This window comes from Prinia subflava (genome assembly GCF_021018805.1).
Source record: "Prinia subflava isolate CZ2003 ecotype Zambia chromosome W unlocalized genomic scaffold, Cam_Psub_1.2 scaffold_22_NEW, whole genome shotgun sequence".
NCBI classification, from domain to species: domain Eukaryota; kingdom Metazoa; phylum Chordata; class Aves; order Passeriformes; family Cisticolidae; genus Prinia; species Prinia subflava.
This window is the reverse complement of record NW_026960606.1, coordinates 6,216,022-6,223,945: the sequence shown is the minus strand read 5'-3', so window position 1 is coordinate 6,223,945 and position 7,924 is coordinate 6,216,022. Positions and strand designations below refer to the sequence as shown.

General features: G+C 39.8%; 1 long non-coding RNA gene across 8 annotated transcripts in view; it reads right to left on the bottom strand.

Moving 5' to 3' along the window:
• Positions 1–2,526: 2,526 nt before the first annotated feature.
• The window catches only part of LOC134564883 (uncharacterized), a 30,213-nt gene continuing 24,815 nt past the window's right edge, over positions 2,527–7,924 (bottom strand). For all 8 annotated transcript variants that reach the window (XR_010083683.1, XR_010083686.1, XR_010083685.1 and 5 more), the window contains 3 exons: positions 4,332–4,420; positions 3,379–3,551; positions 2,527–3,251 (listed from right to left, as the gene is read on the bottom strand). This is a non-coding gene — a long non-coding RNA (uncharacterized LOC134564883). The remainder of the gene's footprint in view (positions 3,252–3,378; positions 3,552–4,331; positions 4,421–7,924) is intronic.

Here is a 7,924-nt window from a genome sequence, read left to right as displayed (position 1 = left end):
GCAGCATTAGCTGATACACGTGGGTTCAGTCAGAATATTCCAATGTCCCATCAAAGAAATAAATAACCTCTCAAAAAGGCACAATTGTATCAAATCCATGGCATTGCCCCTGCAGGCCCAGATGGAACTGGAAATCATGGAAGGCTGAGAGACTGGCTCCCTGAACTCATTTCTAACACCAAACACCACACATTTTGCATAGAAACTCTGGGGTTTTTTGAGTTCACACCTGCATTTCTGGAGGAATTGGATTCAGCCAACCAGCAGGACTTGTGATGAATCTGAACTAGACCTGTGAGAATTCAACCTTTTGCCTCTCAGGAAAGAGTGAAGTGTTTCATGAGATTTCATGTTTAAAGTGAGGGTTTCTTCTGGTACCAAATCAAACCTAAACCAACTGACTGAGGTTCTTTTTTTCTCTGAAGTTTTATCCATGATCTTTATATTTTCAGCCTAACACTGCTCTCTGAAGATCATTTTAGTGCCCAGTTGAGTGTAACTTACTTCCTTTGTGATCCAGGAGTACAAAAATACTCTTCCCTGATTCAGTCCACATGGATAGAGCTTGAAAGGTACATTAATCAGACTAATATAATTTTTTTCCGCTTTTTGAATATTTTCATTCATGACATGGAAAAACATGGACATTGACAAACCAGCAAGAGCATCCCGGGCTAAAAGAGCCGAATAATTTTCATTTTTTTCAACAGATTGGATCACACAGGTAACCTTTGCCATTCCTCTGTTCTTTACATGCATCAAGGGAAGACACTAAATTATACAATGCCAGGTATGTAGAAATGATAATTTCCTGCTGATAGAATTCTTCAGGCAGCTTCTCTGAAAGTTTACCTATCTAAAAGAAAACATATCATGTTTCTCTGTATGTCAGCATTGTGTCAACCCCTGTGTTCACATTTTTATACACTTGTGGAGGTCTGTGGTGAAGATATCTGGTAAATGCTTATAGAATAAAAACCCAAAAATCTGACTTGTTTATTATTGATTGAGAAAATTGTCTTGATATAAAGCTCATGAAATCAGGACAGTTTTTCTTATGAGTTTTACCAGATGGAATAATGTAAACTCCAAGGCTCAAACAGGACACAGGATTTAAATTTGGCTATATCCTATGGTCTATAACTCCTTTACCTCCACATATCCATTTATCTTATGGTCTATAACTCCTTTACCTCCACATATCCATTTATCTTTGTGTAAATAACTTTTCATTTTACCCTGTTGTGTACATTTGGATTCGTACCAGGTATATTTCAGATGACAACTCAGTACCAAATGCTTGACATTAATGTTCAGGCACTATTCCTTCCATGGTAGGGAATTATGACAGACAATGCTTATTTTTTTTCCTCTTTTAACCTGGAGGCGACCTGCCACTGGAATGCAGTTTCCTCGTTCATCATTGTTACTCTGTAAAAACACTAATAGTGATGCCTTGGAAGGCTGACCTGAAACAGAGACTGGACAGAGCTAGAGAATAAAGTAGGTATTTATTGAAAGGCCTCTAGGTTTCACCTCGGGCAGGACAGGAACCTGACCAAGGCTGCACCCGGTGTGGACTAAGAATGGACACAAAAATGGCTGACCGGTCAAGACATCTTACATTTTTATAAGTTTTGGTCCATTTGCATATTGGGGTTTAATTGTCTAATTACAGCTTCAGGTTCTGAGGTCTCATCCTTCTTGTTCCTCCCTTCAGTCCACCGTTGTTTATGCTTTTGGGCTTGAAAGTTGTCCTTGGTCCTCAGCTGGAAAGGATTTGTTTTGTCTACCTGCTCTGTGAAGAAAGCTTACTGGCACTTAATTTGAGGCTCAGAACTACACCTAAGCAGCACAGAATCTGAAAACATGAAAGCTAAAACTTAAGGCATCAATAGCACCATGTCATGCAACATTGAGAAAAACCCCAAACAAGACAAACCCCTCACAGACCTGTAATCCAATTGTTACTTGGATAATAAAGAGAGGGATTTTGCCTTCATGGCTCAGGGGTGGACACAAACATGACAAACAATGAGACAAAAAATTCCAAGGAAAACTAGCAGGATCTTTGGAACATGTGACAGAGGCACGGGGACAAGCACAGCCTTCCCACCACACTGCTGCTGAAATTTGTCTGCAAACACTCACTTTGGACAACAAATAGAATAGAAAGTTTTAGGAACTCCTGAAGTTGTTTCAGTCCACTCCTAAAGCATTTTAAAAATTCGTGACAATGGTTTGAGCTGGACAGGTAAGTTGAATTATTGTTATTTCACTGCCCCGGTGCTGACAAACAGAAGCCATCAGTGAGTGAGGGCTGGTTCCAGCTGAGAATCCATGGGAACAGAGCACCCCAGGGGCATTTAAGGAAACACCATGGCACTATAAATCAACAGGGTGGACAAGAGCTCAGCTCACCAGCAGCTGCTCCTTTGAGGAGCCCTGAGGGGTGTCACGAGCCAAAGGATGGTCGTGATGGTTCGTTTTGATTTCAGAGTGCAAAAAGAGGCAATGAGAACTTAGTTCAAGTAAAATCAATTGTATCTTTATTGATACACACAATTATGCGATAGAAGAGAAGAGAGAGAGAGAGAAAAGAGGAAAGGGGGGGTTATAGCTACTGACTGAAACAGACGAGAGTCCTCATGACACTGGACCCAAGACCACCTTCGCAGTCCTCGTGGCGCGCGTCAATAGATCCATCGTCCGCCGGGGAGGCCTGAGAGTGTGAGTCTCAGGGGGAAGCTTTTATAGTCATTTCAGAAGCAGGAGGCACCCGGCCAATGCAGGCAGAAGTGGGGGGCACCCGGCCAACATGGGGAGAGCACCCAAGAGTCATTGTGAGGAGGCCTGTTGCTCTGGGAATCAGGTGCAACCATTCAGATCAGGCAGGTTTGGGACAAGCAGGTCTGGGACAGCACAGTCAGAGCAAACACAGCCTCTGCAAACACAGCTCAGGAACCGTGACAGTGTCCATTGTTCCTGCATGGGTTTCTGAGGAGGGCATTTCGGTCCAGTGGGTGCAGCTGCAGGGAGAAACTTGGATCCTATCTCGGTCAGGCCAGAACTCCTGTGCTGTGGCCCAGGGTCCTTGCGGGTCTCAGCCTGACAGTCGTGAGGCAGATGAGGGATTTTCAGACCGACTCTTACACCACCCCGTGACTCACGACTGGTTGTCAGGACAGCTCCATCAGCCGAGTTCGTTGCGTTGTTCTGAAGTCTTCAGGACTCACTGTCAGTAGTATACCCTGGAAAACAGAGATGAGTGATACGATCCTGTTTCTCTCAAAGGGTCTCAGCTAGCTCAGCCCTTCTCAGGCCCAGCAGGACTATATCAAGAAAGACAGGACAAGGATTCAAAAGAGGCTCTCTTACCCTTTTAGCTGCAAGTCTTTATTCCAGGATGATGTCCCAAGAGAGAGAGAGCGAGAGCTCCCGGGGGACAGGCTTTTCTTAGGGTCTCTGAGGGAGGGGCTAGCTGGCACACAGCCAATGGGGTCAGAAGGGGAAAGAAGGGTCAGACTACATGACAGGAGTTCCAGGGGTCCCTGAGGGAGAAGAAACCATTTCCCCAGGGGGATGTAACAGATGAGAGAAAGAGAGAGACAATAAAAGAAATAGAGAGGAAGGGAAAAACAAGAGATATCATAATGATTAATATTGATTATTAAAAAATCTCAAAACAAATCACTATGATAAAACAAATCCAATGATATTAAAAATTTCAAAACAAATCCAAATAATAGTTAATATTGATTAATAAAATTCTTAGACAAACCATAATGATAAATGATTCACAAAGTCAAATAATCAAGACAAAATCTTAACAATATTAATTCAAAACAAGATCATAATATTAATTAATTAAAAAAATTCATAATATTCAAGGCAAAAGTCATAAAACAATTTTTTCAAATAAAAAGATTATGATAATATTAATTCAAATAATTTTAATTAACAAAACAAAAATCATTGTAAAACAATTTTTCAAGTAACATGAACAAATTTTTAAAAGCGATCAACACAAATCACAAAAAATCAAAAATACATAATTGGCTTAAAAATATGTATCTCTAAGATTTCTTTATCTTACTTAGGCAAAATCCATTTCACAGTCCGCGGCTATGGCCTACTTATAAAGTTTGTCTTGTGTCAACATCTCTAAGTATATCTATTGTTTCTAAGTAAAGAATGAGATTGCTGCAAAACAAAAACCAATCAAAATGAAGTCAAAAGAACAACGATGGGATGACATAATTTGTTATCAAGGTATTCTTGATTTTATCTAAAATTTCACTTAGATCCTGAAGGAGCAACAATTACTTTACCAAAGTGAGCTTCATCCCAATCGGAGTAGGCCATAGCTTGTGGATCAGTGTGTAATTAGATTGTAAAAGCTGGTAAGAAGTAACTGGAGCTGAAAAAGAAAAATCAAAAGCTGTGATTTTAAAGTTACAAACACAAAAGTTAAAATTATTCTTAGTTTCTAATATAACATTTTCTACAGTTACAACATCACACGCAGTCCTAAAGCATACACATCCATTGCTTACATATAGAAGCACTGTTTCAGGAGTCTCGTTAGGATAAACTTTAAAATGAGAAATATTTTGTTCTATGTCTAAACAAATGTAATTTTATTACTTTCACAAATAAACCTTTGTTGTTCCCAAACAATACAAAATTCTAAATTAACAGTTTGCAATTTCTCATTAATTTGATGGGCCCATTCCCTATACTGGAAAGGATAGAGAATAGCTCCATCATGATTTAATCTTAACACAATAATAGGGAATATCAAATGTACTAAAGCATTACATATAGTCAATACAAAAAACTGTGGCTGTGTTTATAATAAAGTTATAACTAAAATTCACTAAATTCCACCAAAATTGAAAATCTCTTTCGAAATCGTTGGCATTGTTCCAAATTACTTTCCGAATTTCAGTAGAAAGACTGCCTTTTATAATTGAGGCAGACACTAACTGCATCCACTACTGAGACTGGAGGCAGCTAAGAGCTAAAAAATTTAGTTTTGTGATCAATTATCAATTTGTGATCATTCACATTTAGCTACTGAGTTGTTCTCAAGGCCAATAAGGATGACTATAAAGAGTGTTGTCAAATTCTTAATTGTAACAACCAATTTATTAATTATTTCTAAATCAATACTATTTAAAATTCTTAATTTTGTTCTTATAACACCAATAATGTTTTAAAATATCACCAGTTTCATCATAGTTTTATGTGGTCTTTATGTTCCTCGGAGTTCTCCTGTGAAAAGTAAACACAACAGAATCTGCCTCCAAAGGCAGAAAAGTTAATATGAAGGAATTATCCAGCATGTATTTATGCTTGGAACTGCCGGGCAAAAAGCAGTGATTTTGGAACACTTGTTAGCCTCCCATCCATAAGGGGTAGCTCATTTGATCTTTTCACCTTTTGCCCAATCTGGGACAATTTTTGCAGTAAAGTGAGACTGCTTGGGGCAAAAGGGAGGGGCTGTTCCAGTGACTGAGGCAGGTTTGTCTGGGCTGCCATCCAAGTTCATTGTCAGATATTTTACAGCTTCGAGTGAGGCTCTTTTGGCCACCCCGTCAGGTGAGGGAGTTGAATATGGAATAACAGCTTTAAAAGGGTCTCTCAGGGCAACGGGTTGTTGTACTGACAATCCTGAAAAAGAAAAACCCCATTCCATCTGGAAAGGATCTGTAAGATAAGTAGGACCAAGTGTTTGGTGGGCAGTTGCCTCAAAAATTAACAATTTTAAAGCCTCCTGATGAGAATCACCCCATTCCCAAATTTACCTTTTCTCAGCAAGCTGTAAAGGGGTCTGGCAATTATAACAAAATCAGGGATGTGTTTTCTCGAAAACATTAGTAATTCTAAAACTTGTTGCAGTTCCTTCGTAGATTCTGGCATTTTAATTTGATTGAAGGAGGTTATCACATGCTTGTCATGCTTATTTTCCATCAAATTCCCAGAAATTTTACTTTCAGGGGAAATTTGTAGATCAAAGCTTTCTAAGTTGGAGATTATTTTCTGTTGGGCATCCTCTACTTCTATTTCATCCCTACCCACAAAAATATCATTGATGCATTGGTAAACACCTGCATTATCAGCTATGGGTATTTTTTCTAATTCTTGGGCCAAAGCAGGGTGGGCAAGGGTGGGTGAATGCTGGTTCCCTTCAGAAGGAAGGCTTTGCTTTGGCTTGTTGCCTGGGTGCTGAGAGGGGGAGGGTGGGGGGGGTTGTATTGTTAGATTGTTTCTGGGCTCACTGCCCAGGTTCTCAGAAGAAAGGTGTGTGCTGAGCTGTGACTTTTTAGGGAGGGGTTGCCCCAGCAAATTTGGGTTTTCTTTGGGGACCCCTTTTTTAATATCTGATAGCAACAAGTGTTGGCAGCTAGTGATCTATTTTCTTTTCTCTGGTTTTTCACTACTAGGAGTTTTAACATAGTTGGTCAATTCTACTGCAATTTCACTCAATACACAGACATTACGATCACCAGCAGGTGAATTGGATTGAGTGTCTGGGGGCTGGGAGGGGGTAAGATAAGGACTGAAACCGTGATCTGTAGATCCGGTTGGTTCACTTTGGTTTTTGAGGGATCTGTCTAGCTTTTCTACTGAACTTAAAACAATTGCTGTAGGTTTAAGTAATTCCAAAGGCTTATTCCAAAGGCTTTTGAATTAAAGGAATCATAATTTCAGGCTTTACAGGCAATTGCAATGGAGAGTCATCATGTATCATTTGCAGGCAGGCAGCTTTGTGAATGTTTTCCACGGGCTGTTCAGGAGTACCAACTAAAGTGAAATGGTTTCCCTTTCCAAGGGGTTGAACCCATCTGCCCAGTAAGCTGAGCATTGAATCAGGGACCACGGGTTACGTTTGTCTCTCATTGTTAAGAAAACTCCATGTCCCCAGTACCCACTAACTTCTTGTTCTGTCAATTTAATTTGATCTCCACCACTGAGAGATACTCAGGAAACATCATGAGGGAAACGTGAGTACTCTCCTTTTAGCTTAGATAATTCAGTGGTGGTGTCTGGGATTTCTTTAGTGATTATGTGTGGGTCTGAATCTTCATCATTAATATAGTTGTATTCTGTTTTAACTAGAGGTGTTATGCTAGGGCAGCAGTGTTCCCCACAATTTTTTACTAACACCAATTTTTTTCTGGGGGTAAATCTGATTAATGTGAGGAGTTTCTTTTTCCTCTGCCTTTTTTGGGAAGTCAGCATTCTCTAAATTTTTAGAATATTCATCTCCCAAGGCAGTCTGTAGCAAATTATTTTCATCTCGCAGCAAATGGTTTTCATTTTGTAAAATTTCAACTAAATTTTGAAGGGAGTCAATTATTGCGTTTTCTTCACTTCTTCGCTTAAAGCGAGTTTCTACAGCTGCCGTAAGGCAGGCTTCCAGAACTGAGCAGAGTATGGTTTTATTTTTGCCCAGTTCAAATTTTGTTTCATGTTGTAAAGAACATACTCTATCAACCACAGTCTCCAAATTAGACCAGTTATTATTAGCCCAAAGTTCCACCTCTGGAGAGGGTCTGGCATTGTGTTTACTTAGTAGAGCATAAAATTCGGTTTTATGTATATTATCATCAGTCATTTTGTGTAGGGGATCAGAAAACCACTACAGGGAGGTAATGCTTGGTTGTACACACACACACAGCTACGCTGCGTCTCCCCTCTTTCCCTGGGGTGGGAGAAGGGACAAAACCCTGTCTGCTGAGGCACTGTTTAGTTACGTCAAGTTGTCCCTTCGCTCAACAAGACAGTTTACACAAAAAACAAATTCTCTTTTTGCACTAGGAGATCTTTTGTGAAATCCTGAAGACAGATACACCTCAATAGAGTATAGGGATGCTTTTACCTAGGTGTCTACAATATGCGAGGAATTCCTCCTCCT